The sequence below is a fragment of the Girardinichthys multiradiatus genome, chromosome 14 (genome assembly GCF_021462225.1).
Source record: "Girardinichthys multiradiatus isolate DD_20200921_A chromosome 14, DD_fGirMul_XY1, whole genome shotgun sequence".
NCBI classification, from domain to species: Eukaryota; Metazoa; Chordata; class Actinopteri; order Cyprinodontiformes; family Goodeidae; genus Girardinichthys; species Girardinichthys multiradiatus.
Window position 1 is genome coordinate 29,350,724 of NC_061807.1, and position 19,481 is coordinate 29,370,204.

General features: G+C 40.4%; 1 pseudogene; it reads right to left on the reverse strand.

Annotated features, from left to right (window-relative positions):
• Positions 1 to 8,873: 8,873 nt before the first annotated feature.
• The window catches only part of LOC124880324, a 147,020-nt pseudogene continuing 136,412 nt past the window's right edge, over positions 8,874 to 19,481 (reverse strand).

Here is a 19,481-nt window from a genome sequence, read left to right on the forward strand (position 1 = left end):
GATCCTGACAAATGGCTGTTTAACTAAAATTTGGATTGTTCCTATTTAAACTTGAATAGGTTGTGTACAACTGGTCTTCAATAGTTTTTTTTTTAAAATCAAAACTAGTCTCTGATATTTGCAAAGAGAACGGTGAAGGCACTAGCTGTGCAAATGTTACTTACCCTCATGATGCTAACACAATCTAAACAGTAACTAAAACTGAACTAAAGTGAGTGTATTTTGAAGTGTTATATTGTCTGCCTTCAAAATTAGACTTTTTTGCTTCCTGCATATTAAACAAAGAACAAAACAAGCAAGAAATCTAAATACTTTATTATGTTTATTGGTACAGTAGACCAACATAGCACAACCACATTCTGATGAGAGCCTGAGTTGAACGTGTTCCTCATAGAAGTTCTGCCTTTTCTAAAATGCAATTTACGGCCAGAAACAGTGAGTCATCACCTTGTTCCTTTAACATATAATCTCAGTTTGTTAGTTCTGTATTTTTTTCTCAGTTTTTTTTTGCCACTCAGAGAAGACTGGGAGCAAGGAAGCTGTGTGAACTCCCTAAATGAAATGAAAGTTATAAGGATGATGCTACCCCGAAAAAGTCGTCCCATCTTGGCATGACTCACATTTACACAACCCCTGCAGGCATAAGAGTGTGATGTCTCCCTCCCTGTGTCTTTGTCTCTGCCTTACTCTGTCTCTCTCAACTCAGAATCTCGATGTCAAATAGAGTCAGTGCCCACATTATAGGCCTGAGGGAACACAGAGACAAGTCTGCCATTCTGCATGAAATTCTTCATCTTTTCTTTGTCTTTTTTGGCATTCCGAATGTCACTGGGGGGGATTCCATCTTTAATAATTATTTACAAGACTGAATATATTTTTGACCACTTGAGAAGAAATGATTAGATCTAAAGGATGTAAGCATGATGACATAGGCTAAAATATACATGACAGACATGAACACATTCTTTGCTTTAGTTTCTGTGACTCACAACTTGGTGAATGTTCAAGGGTTGTTAGCCTATTTAATTATGACAGCCATCTGTTGGTGTGCATACCATGATGAACATTTCACTGGCAGCATCACTTTTGGAAATAAAAACAGTTTTATGTAATATCCGTACTCATTTTTAAAGAAATATAACAATGATGGGAAGATATTAAAGGAAATCAAGAGAATACCACTGCAAGGGTTTGTCAGGAGACAGTAAAGAATGGGAGTGGGAGGAGAGGGAGAAGAAAAAGCTGATGAGAGGAAAATTAGGAACAGCGAGTGTTAGAAAGGAGTCAAGACGCACATCAAGAGACATGGAGGATCGAGAAAGACAGTGTCTTGTGATTTATGTGGTTATTTCTTGCACTTTTGAGTGTGAACTGGGTCTGTCATGCAACATGCCCTGGCAGGTTGTGATTTTGTGAACAGGGACAGCCCCTAGGGCCTGAAGTTTGGCATTAGCATCCAAAGCTATAATAAACCACCATTTGCTGCTTGTCAGCAAAAGATAGGTGGCTTCATCCTCGTCAGAGTCCCTCCAGCTGAGTAGAGTCTCATGCTCCTGTTGTGTTCATTTTGTCTATGCAATTGTGCTGCCTTTCTTTCCTTGGCCATTCACTCTCCTTGTTTCATTATTCCTCTTTTTGTCGAGTTGAAAAGCAATAGTAAAAGCAACAGACTACAACCCCATCTCAAAAGATTAATTTTATTATTTTCTTTAGGGATTAGATAGAAAGATATTATCCTAATGAATGAAAGCTTGAGTGTTGCCGCACGGTCAGCGAACTTTGGCCATTGTAGATCTGATCCCCTGCGATCCAGCGAGAGCACTAATTTCTCAATTTTTATGCAGTCATATTAGGGTTCATGATGGAACAGATGCCAGCGTGCACACAGGGCTAATGAGGTAGAAGCGTAAGGCTCAGAGTTTGCCCCAAACTCTCCACTGTCGAGACCTGAGTTTATTTGGAGCTGTGCCATCAGTGCTCCATCGCCACGAGCAGAGGAGTCAGAAGATCACACAGGTCTCGACTATTCTGCTGTAGGGAATGATAATAAGAGACTGGTGGAGAAACCTTATGAAGAAAATTTTATGTAGATATACAGTGCTGTGAAAAACTATTTGCCCCAATACAGATTTATTCTGCATTTTTTGACACAATTTAATGGCTCAGATCTTTAAACTTATTTAAGTCAGACATAGATTAGCCCCTTTTCCACCAAAAGCCCCAGGATGGGGCTTTCTTTGGGTAAAAGAAATCCAGAGGAGTATGGGTACCTTCTGTTCCATTGCTCAGAAAGCCCACAGACCATTTATTTAAATCCACCTAATGTCGTTTGAAGATGTTGTGAAGAAAACTACTGCACCTTTTCAGTCCAGCGGATGGCATTACTCCTTTACTCCTTTAAAAAACTCTTAACAAATAAATAATTTTTTTTGTTTCAACTGACAAATGATAGTAGGTGAGGAGCAGCTTAAGGGTTAAACATTTCATTAATTCCTTTCATTACACCTTAAGCTGCACTGGATCCATAAGCAAGAAAAGGTTACATTTTATTTTACATTTACATTTTTTACCAACCTGCATCAGGCCAGTGTTGTGGCTTTACAACAACGTGATTCATTTACAATAACTACTAAACACTGATTAACACACTTTTTTTTCTTTTACTATTACAATAATCAGATAAACTCATATCAGGTATCTACAGCAAAAACAGAACATGTCTTTAGTAAAATTTGTATTTATTAGAGTAAAAAATACGCATAATCTGTACAGAGGTACAGAGAATTGATACCTTGGCTGTCTACTCATAAGCAATTATTTATATAAAGTAGAAGATGCGTAGACAGTGGAGCAGACAATGGCAGGACACGGGGGTGAAGAGGATCACTGGGAGCTTTTAGGAAACAGCACCAAAAGCTGTAACTGTGGCTTCTGTCCTCCTGCAGAGCTGTCTGCACACAAACCATGAAAAATGGAAAATAATAGAGTTGACACTCCACTTAGTTAGGTCTCCATAAAAATCCAGTCTAAGGGAAATGTGTATTTTTTTCTGTACAAGGATACCTTAAAGTGCACTGTTTGATCACGGGTGCTCCATTAAAAAATCTTTTCCTACAGAAATGTAGCAAAACACTTTATAATTAATGTCTAAGTTAACTTAATGTGTCAAAACTTTCCAACAAAAAATATTACATTTTATACTTTGATACTTGCAGTTATTCAGATAAATAAGATCCGACTTTGTTTACAAGGGAATCCTACTCCAACCACCAGACTAGCTTAGCTTATTTTAGCAGCTATACCGGTCTGTCAGTGGAGCTCCAAAAACTCAGAAAGCACAATTTAAAGTTGGTTCATATTCTTGATGAACTGACTGCACAGATTAAGTTTTGGGGTCTACATTCTTGCTTAGAAACAGCTTAAAACTAAAATTTGTGGCAAATTTATGGTATATAAATAATAAGTTTGTACACCATTTATCTGCTATTACTGCTGCTGGTGATGCAGTGCCTTGCTGCACACAACCCGGCCCCTTTACCAATTTGGAAAGGCCTACCTCAGAGGAAGACCTATTACCCATAAATGTAAGGCCACAGCAGTCTCAGAACATAAAAAATAACTTTAGAACAATGAAGCTTGCGTAAAAACCAGACGTCTCACTTCAACATAAACAGTGTGGGTATGTATCTGTGTCTCATGCATTATTAGGTTAAACAGGTTTGTTTATCATTCAATAAAGTAACTCCACGTGGGTGGAGCTGCCAAAAAGTGTACTCATGTCAGAGTAATGTTACTTCAAAATAATATTATTCAAGTAAAAGGAAAAAGTATGGGGGTGTAAAATTACTCCCAGGAGTACCTTTTTTTTTCAAAAAGTTGCTCAAGTAAATATAACTGAGTAAAAGTAACAACTTGTTACCCAACTCTGACTATAGGCACAATGTTATTTTTCTAAAATGCTGTTATTTTTATGACTGACGCAACAGGATGCACACCTGTCAAATGTTTCACTTTTGTCCAATCAAACGTATTTCTTCAAGAATCTCGGGGATTCTGAAGATGTTTTTTTTTTTTTAGCAAATGTCAGAAAGACCTTTGTGTTCTTTGGTAAGTATTGCTTTTGGCCTCATAACTCTCCCATTGAAATAATTGTTGCCCAGTATGCTTCTTACTGATGAATTATGGACACTGACCTTAAAGAGTCACTAAACCCCAAATCAATGTTTCTTTTGTAGAAAACTGTATAAACTGGGCCTTAAGGTTGCTATCTTTATGTTACTGTGCAATTATTATTTTTTTATTTCATGTAAGCAGTTGAATTTCCTATTGGTTCAAACGGTACAGCTTGGTACATGCTTACATCACAATCCCCGGTTTGGATCTGACTCCGACATGCCCCCATAGTGATTCAGGAGCTGGGACTGCTCCTCCACTGCCTTGACAGCGCCAGCTCCGGGCATTTCTGAGTCTGTGCCTTGAGCCAGCGGCTCAAACTGATAAGGCTCAGGCCCGCTAGGCTCCATAAAGCCTCTCTTAACATCCGGTGACAAAGGGGGTGAATTATCCTTCACCTCAAAAGATCCATCCATGGTGAAACAACCAGCATCGTGCTGCTCACTCTCCATGTTTTAATATAATAAATTAATTGTCCGTTCTTGGCATCTTGGTGTTGGGGGGCTGTTGTGAGTATGGTGCTCGGTGGTGTCTGCTCTGTTGCACTTGTGGGCGGAGGCTGGGCTGGCGTTGCATGGGGCCCTTGCCTCGCTGTCACAGTGCACTATGTGGTGGGGAGCACGGTGTGGTGGGGGTGCTTGGAGCGGGGCTGGGTGTGGGTCTTGTCTATGTTAATGTGTCTTCATTGGCTTTTCGGGCATGGATCTCATCTGTGGGGGTGTGCCCCTTTGGGGAGGGGATTCATGGCGTTCGAGCTTGGAGACATGTGTTCAATATCTGTGTCCTGGTTGGGGGTAGGCCTGTATGAAACTTCATTTTGGGTTTCATTGGGGTGGGTGGCTCATGGGGTTGAGATCGGAATTAATTCGGTGGTTGGGACTGCTTTGTCCTGGGGGGACTCTGGTTGGCGGGCTCATTTGGACCAGGTAGGCCCCTCTTTTGTTTATGACTCCCTCTCCAGATGGGGATGGGGGTCATTGGGGGCTGGTGTCAGGGCGGGGGGTTAGTGTCTGTGGTCATTCGGGCACTGGTCTGGGCTGGTGCTGGGATGGCCTGCCTGTCTCCACCGCTCTGGGTTATCGGTACCTGAAACTGGGCGTAAAGTGTATGTATGTAGCGCGTGAGTAAGTGTATGTGTTGGAATAATTGTATATAGATTTATCTTATATTTCCTCTCTTGTTGTTATCTCTGCTATTTGACCTTTATAACCTTTCATGTTGTATGTGTAAGTAAACATGTGATGAGTTGTTTGCAGGCAAGGACGAAAGGTGGAGCCGGGATGATGCAGTCACAGTTGAGGACATCACAAAGATAATGGCTGATTGTGCATAACAAAAGATGCACATATCTTAAGATTATGGAGACTGTGCAAGTGTGTTTGTACAAGATAATGGTGTGCATGACCTATGTCACGTTGCTGCTGTTTTCCCCCACCCTTCAGAAGCAGCAACATTTATTGTAACTAGGGACCGCTCTAAAGATAATAAAAAGAGGATTCGGACAGATGTTTTTCAGAGCGGTAGGAGATTTGTAGCTGAAAGCACATCTCTGTCCGTTCTCCTCGCAGTGAGTAAAATCTAATTATCTTGTCTTTCTCTTCTTTTTGTGATGTTATAAGTATTTAGGTTATTTGAACCTGACATTTTTGGTCCTTCGAGCCGGAGTCCAATTACGCCTGAGGATTCCAGCGGGTTGGTGGAATCCAGTAAAGTCCATGCGCATGGCAGACTCTATCAGGGAGACTCTCAGACCCTTTCCGGGACTGGACCTTGGCCCGCCCGCTGGGGTTTGACGGCTGACGGAACTCCGAGAGAGAGGGGATAGACAAAGTGGTGAGTTGAGTTTGGATTAAAAAAGTGTGACGAATGACTAGGGGTCATTGCGTGTATAAAACCCTGGTAAAAGTAGGACGGCGGAGTCCCGGAAAAGTATTAAGAAGTCAGTCAGTCAGTCATTTTCTACCGCTTATTCCATAGTGGGTCGCGGGGGAGCTGGTGCCTATCTCCAGCAGTCTATGGGCGAGAGGCAGGGTACACCCCGGACAGGTCGCCAGTCCATCGCAGGGCAAGTATTAAGAAGTAATACTGAAAATTCCGTGTTTAAAGCACGGTGGAGTCCTGTTAAGTATTTAAACAAAAATACTAAGAAAATTCCATGTTTAAAAAAAAAAAAAAATGTGTGAATGTGAGAAATGAATGGAGGATTTAAACCACTAGGTTTGCCTCATACCAAAGCAGTAGGATTGTAAGTGACTAACTTTTGTGGATGCAAAAGGCAAGAATTCTCCACTCGAAAGAGTTGAAGTGAGAATTACCACAAAAGGAGATTTTTTCTGTCACCCTACTGAGCAGAATAATCCAGCATTAAGAATACCCTTGGTATTTATATACTGGACCAAATTTTTCAAAAATGGGAAAAGGGGCAAGTAAAAATATACTAAAAGACGAATTACAATGCAAAGATTTGAAATTTATAGAAGCACAGGATCCAAACAAATTAAAATATTTAGATAAATGGATAACCACATATAATTATGATGGTCAATTAAACTCTCAAAAATTAGTTAATCTACAGGATGCAATAATTAAAAGTACAAAATGTGATTCAAGAAAAATGGAAAAAGAAGGTTATGAGGATGTAGATTATTGATTAAAAGTAGCTAAAAAGAGAGAGATGTGATGCAGGACATAAGAATGGATGTTCTTATGGAAAGCAGAAAAGGTCAGAGTGCTAAGAAATAATTTTTGAAGTAGAACAGCAGGACCAAAGAAAGTGAGTAAAAAGAGTAGGTGGAAAGTTTTTGTTTTGTACCAAATATCTGATGAGTGTTTGACAGGATTAGATGGGCTACAATGAGTCCCTTTGGCTTGGGATTTTCCCTGTTGGTGAATAAATCCATCCCCACCATGTCTGTACCTCGTATATGTTTTATTTGTGTTAATTTTGTATTGTTTGAGACGCTGGAGGCTGTTGATACAGCTTGTCACGGAGGTTCACGGCATGACAAGTTTTTTTCTGTGTAACCTTAGAAAATATTTTACTCTTTTTAACAGCAGAACAAACATTGGAGATTTCAGAGTATAAAATGATGCACGTGAAGAAATAAAACCAGTAATAGAGGATTTAATAACTGCAGGGGTGAAAATAAAATGCGAAGACTCACCATGTAACACCCCCATTTTTCCAGTTAAGAAACAAGCTCCATCAACAGGATGGCGCATGGTACAAGACTTACAGGCAGTTAACAATGTTCAGAGAGCACTGTGTGTTCCTGATCCTTATACATTATTAAATTCCCTAAGACCAGATGCTAGAATATTTACTGTAGTTGATATTAGCAATGCATTTTTCTCTGTACCTATAGATAAAAATAATCAGCTCTGGTTCTGGTCAGTTCAGTTTCACTTTTGAGGGACAAAGATATACGTATACCAGACTACCTCAAGGCTACTGTGAAAGTCCAACTATATACTCTCAGGTAATGAGTGCAAGCATGGCCAAGTTTGACCCTCCAGGAGGTAGTCAGGTTTTACTATATGTTGATGATGTGCTATTAGCCTCTCCTGATGAGGAGACTTGTAAAAATGACACAATAGCATTATTGAAACATTTAGCAGAAGAGGGCCACAAAGTCGGGTAAAAAGAAACTTCAGTTGTGTAAAATTGAGGTTAAATACCTAGGCCACAATCTTAGCGCAGGGGGATGCACAATTGTAGAAGAAAGAAAGACTGCAATATTACAAGTTCCAAAACCAGTGACAAAAAAGCAGATGATGTCCTTCCTTGGACTAACTAATTATTGTAGAAACTAGGTGCCAAATTATGCATAAATAGTAGCTCCATTAAACAAACTAATGTATGAGGAAGAGCTGAAAATATCGTCTGAACTGAAATGGAATGTAGAAGCTGAAGAAGCGTTTACCAACATAAAACAAGTTCTAGTTTCCGGTACTGCTTTAGCATTACCAGTAGGGTTGGGCGGTATCCAAATTCTGATACCATCATACCGTCTCCACATTTTACCTCGGTAAACGGCATTACCGTGACTAATTAAAAATTATGACTTAAGGCTGAGACGGCGTCACCAAACTGTTGACTTGTGCCTACTTGTTCAAAAATTAACATAATGTGCACAATATTAACGTTTATTAGAAACAGCTTAAAAAGTGCAAATATAACAGTCAAAAAAATGTATTTAACCTGACCACCCAAAACAGTTTTTGCGCAGAATGCGCACACAAATCAATTAAATTAAATCACAGCCTGAACAACTTTAAATAACAAAAAGAGCGACCTTTAAAAAAGTAGTAAAAGTAAAAGAAACAAATAATAGCAGTGAGCTGGGTGGCAAGTGTCAACAGGTTTAGTCAAGATTTTTAGCCAGAAAAACCAGCATGTTAACTTTTTCTGAATTTAACAGGGAACGTTGGGGACTTACAACTTTTCCTGCGGTGCTGAAAACCCATTCCGACGGCAAGCTTGTGGCACAGACGCACAGGTACTTTCTGGCCACTCATGGCAACAGGGGAAAACGCCCGGATGCACATTTCCACCACAGAAGTGGGTCTTCGTCTGCTTGGATAACGGGCTCCAAACAGTAGGCTGTTATTTCAGCTCCAGCTCGGTCTTCTACGCTGCCAATGGGACCTGCCACTGCATCGGCTTGTTTTTGCAGAAGACTTCCCAGAGTCACCCTTTTTCATGGGGGTTCGGGTTGCGCCTCTCCTTCTTCCACTCTGATGATGACCACTGGACCTGCTGGTGCTTGGTCTTCTAAGCTCACAAACTCAGCTTGTAATTCTGCCTTGGTCTCAGCCAATGCGTTGGCATCAGTCTCATATCCTCCACAGTAACAAGGGTTGAGGAAAGTGCATTTTTGTATTAATTTGTGCACTGAATCGGATTCATACTTGGCCTCTAGCTTTTTTAGAATTCCAGTTTTGATTGACTTTGTTAGCTGGAGGTCGTATTCTGACAAAGCCAACACATTGTCCCTGCATAGCTGGAGTATGGGGAGTATAGAGGAACTGGTCACATAATGTTCTCCTGACAAAATATCAGTGAAGTTACCGACTGGTTTCAGTGCGTCGTGAACAGCTTTCAAGTCATCTGTGTCCTGCCAGGTCAGGGACAGGCTACTCCTTCTGTCGTCAGACAAGACGTGCCTGATCCCCTGGGCCTGCTCCAGGATGCGCTCCACCATTGCCAGTTTGGAGCCCCAGCGAGTTGCGCAGTCCTGCCGATGGATGAATGAATGAATTAATAAACAAATGAATTAATAGATGAATAAACAAATGAATTAATAAATAAATAATAAATAAGCCCCTTAATGTATGTGATTATATTTTTAGTTTGCCTATGTTATAACAGATTCAGATTTTTAGATACAAATTTATGCTTACTGTTATGAGACTATGTTCTGGGAGTCCCAACTCCACTTGCTTCTTGTGGAGTTCACTTTTACGTTGCCAGCTGTGTGAAACGGCCCCGACAAAAATACGGCACACTCCGAGTGTGCGCTTGTTTTTTTTCCTATTGTCATGCATTGCATTTGTGACAGCCAGGTTTAGATTGTGACCGAAGCAATTAAGCCATGGCCAATGCAGGGACCTGATTGCGGCAGAAATGTTGGCAGCGTTGTCAGTGGTTATGGCTGAAAGTTTTTTCTCGTCAAGTTGCCAGTCCTGAAGTGCAGTTCTGAGCGCTGCAGCAAGGTTTTCCGCTTTATGACTCTCAGGGAAATACGTTGTTTGGAGGCATTTGGATTCAAGTTTCCACTCAGGTGTAATAGTGTGGACAGTCAGGGACATATATGGAGTCAGGTTAACTGACAACCACATGTCAGTTGTTAAAGAATAACTGTCTGCCTCTGACAGCAGTACTTGAACCTTGTCTCTAACTTTAATATATAAATGTGGGACGGCTGTTTGTGAGAAATGTCTCTGTCCAGGTAGCTCGTACTGGGCATCTAGGAACTTTACCATGTCCTTGAAGGACTTTTTTTCCACCGTGTGGAAAGAGACCATTTCCTTCGCCAAGTATTTTGTCACTGCATCCGTGCAGGTTTTCCAACGGACACTGTCCCTTTTGTACTTCGTTGTTTTCCCGAAGGCCCCTATTATTGTCAACTGTGTATAAGTGGTGGTGGACTTAATTGTCGTTGGTCTTGGTCCTGCATCGGTATCAGCGGGAGGTGTTGAAACGGTTGCACTTGTTGAACTCGGGGCCAAATGCATCCTTGCAGCAGTGAGTGGATGGTTAACTCTGAGATGCGTCCTTAGGTTCGACGTGTTTCCGTCCCTCGCAGTCACCTTTTTATTACATAATTTACATATTGCCTCGTCAGTATTTACTGGCTCCCCCTTCTCATTTGCTAGGAACCCGAAGTATTGCCAGACTGCAGATGTCGTGTTCTTAGCGACGAGTTCATGCGGTGCGCGACTTGCCATCTTTCTCTCTCTCTCTCTCTCCTACTACTGTGGAAGTAAAACTGAAAATTCAACCACATATAAGTGCTGCTGGACATAGATGCATTTTTAGACACTGATTTAATTATCTTATATTTAATCCTTATCTCCTATATTTTTTAAAGATGCAATGACGGTATTGAAACTGATACCATTGCTTTTGAAAGATGCCGCAGGTATACCTTATTACCGCCCAACCCTAATTACCAGACTATAGTAAATTGTTTATTCAGATGGTAGATTGCAAGGGACATTTTATGACTTCAGTTCTGGTTCAACAACATGGAGATAAAATGAAACCAAAAGCTTATTTCTCTTCAAAACTAGACTGTGTTGCGTGTGCGCAACCATATTGTGTGAGAGCTGTAATTGCAGCTTCAATGGCAGTTGAAGTCAGAGCCACAATAGTGTTATTCCATCCTTTAATTTTAAGAGTTCCCCATGCAGTTTCAGCATTATTACTGCAAACAAAAATGACCGTTCTATCACCTGCCAGACATTTGTTCTGCATGTCAACCTTACTGTCACAACCACACTTAACTATAGAAAGGTGCACCACCTTAAACTCAGCAACATTGTTACCCACGCCTGAAGATGGAATTCAACATGACGGTCAAGAATTAGGAGAAAAAGAAGTAAAAACTAGAAGTGATTTGCAGGATCAACCCCTGGTACAGGGCAAGATAGTCTATGTAGATGGTTCCTCCAGAAAAGATGAGAGAGGGAAGACACAAACAGGATTTGCAGTGGTGACAAAAGATACAGTGTTAAAAACGGAACAATTACCTTCACATTATTCTGCACAGGCTGCAGAGCTTATTGTGCTAACCGAGGCCTGGAAACTATTTGCAAATGAGGAAGTAACTATTTATACTGATAGTCGATATGCATTTGCAACAGTGCATACATTTGCTCAATATTGGAACAATAGAGGCATGGTAATGTCTGCTGGGAAACCAGTAACGCATGCTGATTTGTTAAAAAACTTACTGAAATCAGTACACCTCCCTAGAAAATTAGCAGTCTGTAAGTGTGCAGCTCACACTTCTGGCACAAATGATATCATAAAAGCAAATGCATTTGCAGATAAAACAGCAAAAGTGGCTGCAGCTGGACAAATCAAAATATTAGTTATGGAAAAACGGCATGGTATAGACAATGTTGTGTTAAAAGAAATGCAACAATAAAGCCCACCACAGGAGATATAAATGTGGAAAAAACATGGAGCTGCATTAAAAGATGAAATCTATATTTGTCCAGATAATAAACCTATCCTACCAAAGAACCTATACAAACGGGCAGCAATATTAGGCCATGGTTTTTCACATGTCTCACAAGCAGGGATGGTAGGACAGATAGATCAATATTATACAAAATGGATTTAACTCTTACTCAAAAAATCTTCATAGAACATGTTTAACATGTGCAAAACACAATCCACAAGGAAATCTAAGACCACGAAGGGGACAATTTCCAAAACCAAAATACCCTTTCCAAACAATTCATATGGATTTTATTGAACTAAACCACAGTGAAGGGAAAAGATTATGTTTAGTCATTATAGATGCATTTTCTAAATGGATAGAACTATTTCCAACTAAACATCCAGATGCCTTAACTGGAGCAAAAGCACTGTGTAAAGATATTATTCCCAGATATGGGATTCCCGAGAAAATATATAGTGATAATGGAGCCCATTTTGTAAATCAAATAATAAAGAAAATATGAATTATGTTCCACATAGATCTAAGAAACCATTGTGCTTACCACCCTCAAAGCGCTGGATTAGTGGAAAGAATGAATGGGACTATAAAGAACCGCCTGAAAAAGTGTATTGAAGAGACAGGAAGACCATGGACACAGTGTCTAGATCTAGTAAAACTATATATAAACATTACAAGCACCTCAGGGCTAACACCCTATGAAACGTTATTTGGAAGACCATACAGATTACCACAGTTCAAAAATCAGTGGGAGTTAGATGAAGAACCCAACCTAGCTGATTATATGAGGAGTATGTTAGAAAAGCAAAAGAAACAAAATCAAACTAATGAGGAATGTTCTATTTCCCAACAGGAAAACCAACTAAAAAGGTAATTTTGGTTGAAAACTCCACCAGGGGAAGTGATTTACAGACTGATAATAGGGTGTTTGTGCAATTTTTGGAGAAAAATTTTGCACATTCATACCTAACAACACTGCTGCTGATGGCAGCCTCAACTAAGCCATAGAAGGTTTGAGATCTCTAAATGGCAAAATGAAGGAGCATTCTGGAGTAGACACCTCGATGTGGGACTCCTGGCTGGATGTGTTTGGGAAGTATAAGGTTTTAGTATCATCAGTAATAATTTCCTTTGCAGTGTTTGCTGCAATTTTGACATTGTGTGGATGTTGTTGTATTCCCTGTCTTCGTTCTCTTCTTAACCGTCTCATCACCACAGCTATTTCTCCTATGGAAGATAGAGTTACCCAGCTCTATCCGTTACTTAAACATCAGGATGAGGATGATGAAGATCCGACTGACCACTTTTCTGACCTATACCCAGATCTATCTCTATATGATTCTGTGGTTTAACTGTCAGTAAGTGCCTCTGAGTGTAAATGTTATTTGTGCTCATGAAAAATTATCTTACAGTTAAAAATCCAAAAGAAGTGGCTGTTTAAGTGATATGAGCAAATATAAGATAAACAGGGGGGGAAATGTTGGAATAATTGTATATAGATTTATCTTATATTTCCTCTGTTGTTAACTCTACTATTTGACCTTTATAACCTTTCTTGTTGTATGTGTAAGTAAACATGTGATGAGTTGTTTGCAGGCAAGGAGGAAAGGTGGAGCCGGAATGATGCAGTCACAGTTGAGGACATCACATAGATAATGGCTGATTGTGCTGAACAAAAGACGCACATATCTTAAGATTATGGAGACTGTGCAAGTGTGTTTGTACAAGATAATGGTGTGCATGACCTATGTCACGTTGCTGCTGTTTTCCCCCACCCTTCAGAAGCAGCAACGTTTATTGTAACTAGGGACCGCCCTAAAGATCTGCTTTCTGCTCTCGGTGGAGGAGGATGCTTTTTCTCTGTCTCCCACCCCCTCCCATATCTGCCCTGCTTCAGCTCTGTGTCTTGTCTTTGGAGCCTCTTCTTGCATATCTTCCAAATTCTTAGTTATGGATTTGGTCAGCTGGTCTCTCAATGCAATTGATAAAATTTTCTCGAGGAGAAGACAGGGTGAAGGAGTGCCCAACTTGTCCGGACTGGACGTTTTTCTCTGGATACACAATGGACTCCTGGCAGAAGTGGAGGATTGTGTGTTTGTTGATAATGTCAGTCGAGGATGTGGAATATGTGTATATAATTGAATGTTTGATATCAGGATTTCTGCTTTTTGGAGTCAACGGTTACCTGGCATATCGAGAAATCCGGAGAGTGTCAGCAACTGTTCTGGCAATTGTGAGGCTGCCTGGCATGTGTGATGGGATCTTCAGAGCGATCAGCACTCAGACTGAGATGTTACGTGAGCTGAATCGCAGACTGGATGTGATCCTTACACAGGATCGCAGGCAGGTTGCGGTTCCTGGACTCAGGGGTGAAATGGGATAAATCTTGGAGAAAGTTGTTCGCTCGGATCTGGCAAAAGACCAGGAATTTGGCTGTTTGGATTCGGCTTTGAGAAGCACCAGCGAGACTCTCAAGGCTGACGGAAAATTAAGAGTCAGCCCAACACATATAATTATTGTTTTTCTGAATCTGGCTCCCCTGCACGGCCTTGATGGCTGGCTATATTCAACCTCTCCTGGAAGTTATGTAAACATGACGCTCTGCTCCCTCTGCCCCCTCCCTTCCCTGAGGACATCTGTGGACCTGCTCAGAACTATGTGGCCGGTTGATGAACATTCCAACGTACCATCAAGGACAATGGCCTCTGTGACAGTGCTTCATGGACTTACTTGCACACACTCACTTGCACACACACACATGCTCAAGATAAACATATGCACCCCTCACACCACCTTCACCGTTCCTGGCATGATGTTGTTTTGTCAACTTGTTGCTTCTTTGTGCTGAGGTTTTTTGCAATCTCAAACTGTATCCTGCTAAGGATAAAGTGTGAAATATGTTTTTTTTCCTCTACTTTCCTAATGTGGCTTCTTTTCTCATCTAGAAAGGGCAGTGCCTGTGAGTGGGCAGCAAAGCCTCGGTGAACTGTCCCCCCCTTGTCTTGTGTCATGATGTATGTTTGGATGGGTTGTACTGGAATTCTAATTTCCCCTCAGGGATCAATAAAGTATCTTTGAATTGAATTGAATTGAATTGAAGATAATAAAAAGAGGATTCGGACAGATGTTTTTCAGAGCGGTAGGAGATTTGTAACTGAAAGCACATCTCTGTCTGTTCTCCTCGCAGCGAGTAAAAACTAATTCTCTTGTCTTTCTCTTCTTTTTGGGATGTTATAAGTATTTTAGGTTATTTGAGCCTGACAGTATGACGTCCATTGTTTTGTGTCTTTACGTTGGGTATGTGGGTGTGAGTGTTTTTATGTAAAGGCATGGGGGTGGGAATGTTTTATTCTGACTGTGTGCGCTTGTTTTTTTGTGAGGTTGGGTCTTGGGCTTCTCCCTCTCCTAGATCAGCTTAGGCCCCACATTTAATGTGGGGCCTATTTCCTCCCTACCACACTCCCTGCCGGTGGCTTGTGTCTCTGCCCACTGGTGAATAGGTGGTTTTCTGTGTCCAGGTGTCCCAGCTCACTTCCGGTGGCTGCATGCCAGGGCCTGTGCCGACATGCTCTGTCGGGCTTCTGCATGGGGAGCGATGCACCCCGGGGTCTCGGGTATTGCTGTTGTTATATATGTTTCTGCAGGTGTAGTAGCAGTCTTCTAGGGTGTTATCTTGTATTCTCTCCACCCTTCTTTTTCTCCTGTATTCTTTTCTCCTTCTCTCCCTTTTTCCTTTTGGCCCAACCTCTCTCCTTCTTGCTTTTTTCTCTCTCTGCTTGTTTCCATCTCTATGTCCTTTGCAATTGAAATGATCCCAATGCAGTTTCCAATAATGTTTTATATATGTATAAATATCAAGTGAAGCAGTATAGTGTTTGCTGTAATGGTTCACTTGTGAAAGTAAATCTGTTGGGCTTCTTCTTGGCACTCAGCCGAACAGAAAAAAAATGTGTGAAATGAAGCTAGCAGCGACTTTCACCCTCCTGACAACAGCCCCACTTATCCCCCTCCGCTCATCCCTACACTTGGCACTGCCCACTTTGGTGACATTTTTCAAAATTTGTCTGGGGGCGGAGTTATTCTTTTACATGGGGTTTAGTTTCACTTTAAGTGAAGCATACAAGGCCAAAAAAGTGATCATAATTTACTTCTTCTCAATAATGCCCTTTGACAAAAAATCCCGGTCAAATTATTTAACTATGGTACTAGATAGAGCATGGCCTCAAAGAGTAAAAAAAGAGTTAAAAAAACATCACATGGATAAATTTTGTGTCATTTAACAAATTAATCCTAATTCCTATTTAAACCTTATTGTCTCTTTGCAAGAACACCAGACAGAGAGGGCAAATAATTCCATCATGTTTTTTAGCAAGTTTTGAATTAAGACCACATTTCATACCCTAAAATCCAACGAACATCAAAGATCAATAGCTGCTCAATTTTGCTTGGCTGATCATTAGTGGGAGCTCTATAATAGCCCACCAGCTGTTTTGTGAAAGGCAGATGTTTGTTAGATAGTGCATTTTTTTTTGTTCACTGGCATGTTGTGCTAATTTTGTTCAAATTAAGTCCCTTCTATTAAAATTTGTTGGGTTCTAGCACAAAAGAACATGTTTTTACATGTTTTCTGTAATCTGTTTCCCCCCACACTCAGTTTCACCCTTCTCTACAGTTGAAGCACAAGTGGGTCACATGAAAAAGGGAGGAGGTGAAAATCCTGGGTTATGCCAGCCCCGTACTTGCCCACATATTACGCAGTCTAACGATTAGCTGCTGATTGATGCACTTGCAACTCAGTGAAGGTGAGAGGAACTACAGCCTGGGATCTGTCGGAGCATAATAGCAGGCGACAGCCATCCTAGTGTTTGTAGCGCAGGCCAAGAGGGATTATGGGTAGTAGGTTTTAATATCTGATTTTAATTAGCAGTTTAACACAGTGATCACGCCTCATTAGGGAATTGGGGATGCTGAGAATGTGTGTGAATTAACTGGAGAGTACCAAGAAAGAGGATTGTAGAGGAAGGGATGTAGATGCTTATAGGGTGGAAGGGGTCTGTCTGTTTCATTACAGAGTAATAGATTTGTTTTATATGTAAATATTTTCTGATTCACTCACTCACTGTACTGTGTTTACTTAGTAGTAGAGGTAGGTAGTTGTTTATTTATTTCAAATACTACTTGAGTGTCTGTTAACAAATTTGTATCTCTCAAGCTCATCTTCTCTCAAGCTAAGGCTCACGAGAAGATGAGCGGCCTGACAGTTGATTATTTCTCTTTTTCCATTCGTTCAGCTGTAATTTGCATTAAATAATGTGACGATACATTGATGAAAAAATATGTCTTCTTAAAGGTAAATTTTTCCTGCTTTTTTTTGTTAGCCAGTAATAAGTGAGTAAATGCAAATTGCAGTTTGGTATGGTTTGATAATTAATTTTACTAAACTGAAACTGAATTTAATGGTTTGAAACTGAATTCATTTGCTTTTAAAATGTATTTCGTTGTATTAAAAATTCAGTTTGACTACTTTCACTTTCAGGTCTGTAATTCAATTTCAGTTCCAAAATTCAGTTTTTTGTGTCACACATCCGGGTCTTTGAGGATAGCCACAGATTAATCAAACACAGATTCATCAATTGGCGGATGTCAATCACCAAGTCAAATTAACATCTACAAGAAGTGTCATGTAAACAAATGATTGTCAAACAGTAACACTTATGCTACCTATAGCTATTAGAAATACATGCCAGATTAACATAGTGTGCCGCTAGTGTTACGTCAGTCTACGTTTCTCTTGCCTTTACCTCAGCATAACTGCTGTTGCCTAGCAACCATGTTAGCATGAAGCACAGAGCTGTGAAGCCAAATAAATCGAGCCTGAAGGTTAATAACGCTGTCTCTACTGTAAATAACTACACGGGTTTTATTTACCCTTTCAACATTTAAAATGTTGAAAATATTTTTTGTGTTCATAGATATAAAAATCTAAAACTAGATAAAATACATTGATAACAAATACCATTTGTTTAATTTATTTGTAAAGCTTTCAACAACTTAAACACTAACATATTAACTTTAGGAACACAGTTTAAATCAGTTTATGTGCAGAGCTTAATAATAATAACAAATATTATTATTATTAATAAACCAAACATTAATATTAGATTTTATCTGACTGAATTATATCTGTTTAACTTCCACCCATTGGGGAAACTCAGCAGGATTTTGAAAACAACGTGCCGGGAGTCAGCTGTTTTCTCGGGGTTTAGCGCACCTCAACCACCCGGTCAGCTGACAACTGGCGAGGCGAGATGGCTGCTGGGGCAGTGGACGAACACATCGGCGCATTTGTGTAATTACGCGATATCTTGATAAACTGATCAGATATTTTAAGATTACACAGCTACATTCTCGTCTAAAAACATTGTAAAAGTTCAGTTGCTTCACAGAATGCGCAATATATCTAATTATATTCACAGCTTTTTTCTGTCCTACTTCCGTTTGAACAATCTACTTCGACCCACAATGAATCATGGGATAGGGTGGGACACTGAGGATACACCGAACCTATCCTTCAAATATGGGGATAAGAAGGACGCATTTGTTGGAACCTTGGAGATTGGACAGCATTCGTCACCTCATCCAGGACATTATTGGCCTACAAATGCGTCCTTCAAAAGAATGCAGTCCTGAATCTGGACACAGCAATAGTGTATGACATCCGTGAATCAGTAAATCTGTGTTTGATTAATCTGTGGCTTCAAGGACCCATGTGTGACACAAAAAACAGAATTTTGGAACTGAAATTGAATTTCAGACCTGAAAGTGAAAGTAATCAAACTGAATTTTCAATACAAAGCAAAGCAATTTTCAAAGCAAACAAATTCAATTTTAAACCTTTATATTCAGTTTCAGTTTAGTGACATTTTGTCAGAATCTGTGGTGTGTCTGCCTGTAGCTAACCATTTTACCGCCAGGTGCCGTTGCCTGGAGGTGCTGGAGAAGAGACAGGTGCAGCTCATCAGGCGCCTGCACTTCGTTCCCTGAGCATTTTGCCCTTGTGGTACAGCTACTGGCCTCTCCTGAAATCTATTCTTGTAGTTTGAAAGTTATTTCTGAAAATTTCTGTAAACTTGCACTGATTTTGCAGGTGCCTTACCTCAGGATCTGATGGAGTTGATCAGAGATTTAAAGAATTGGTCTGAACCGAGTCTCGAATTGAACCTTTAGGCTGACTCTTCTGTGAGCCAAAACTGAAGCGAATCCTGTCCGCCCTCCCAGCACCTTCTGTCTCAACAAACACGGTGGTCAAGACGAGCCACTCTCTCTTACACCCTGCAGGTTTCCCTGCGCTTACTTGTAAGCTGCACAATCAGTTCTGGTGCGTTTTCTGAGGTGCAGTTTGTAACTCTGCTCTTCTCCCGCAGACAGACGGTTCCAGTCTTGTTTCCCTTTCCCAGGATCATTTCTTTAAATACACATTCCCTAATCTCATCTGTCTCTGGTTGTTCTCTGCATGTGGGTCAGGTCGGCAGTTAACATTATGACAAATTCATTTTCAAACCAATACATTTAATTTCAAATTACACAAATACAGATTCAGTCTGAGCAATTAAAATT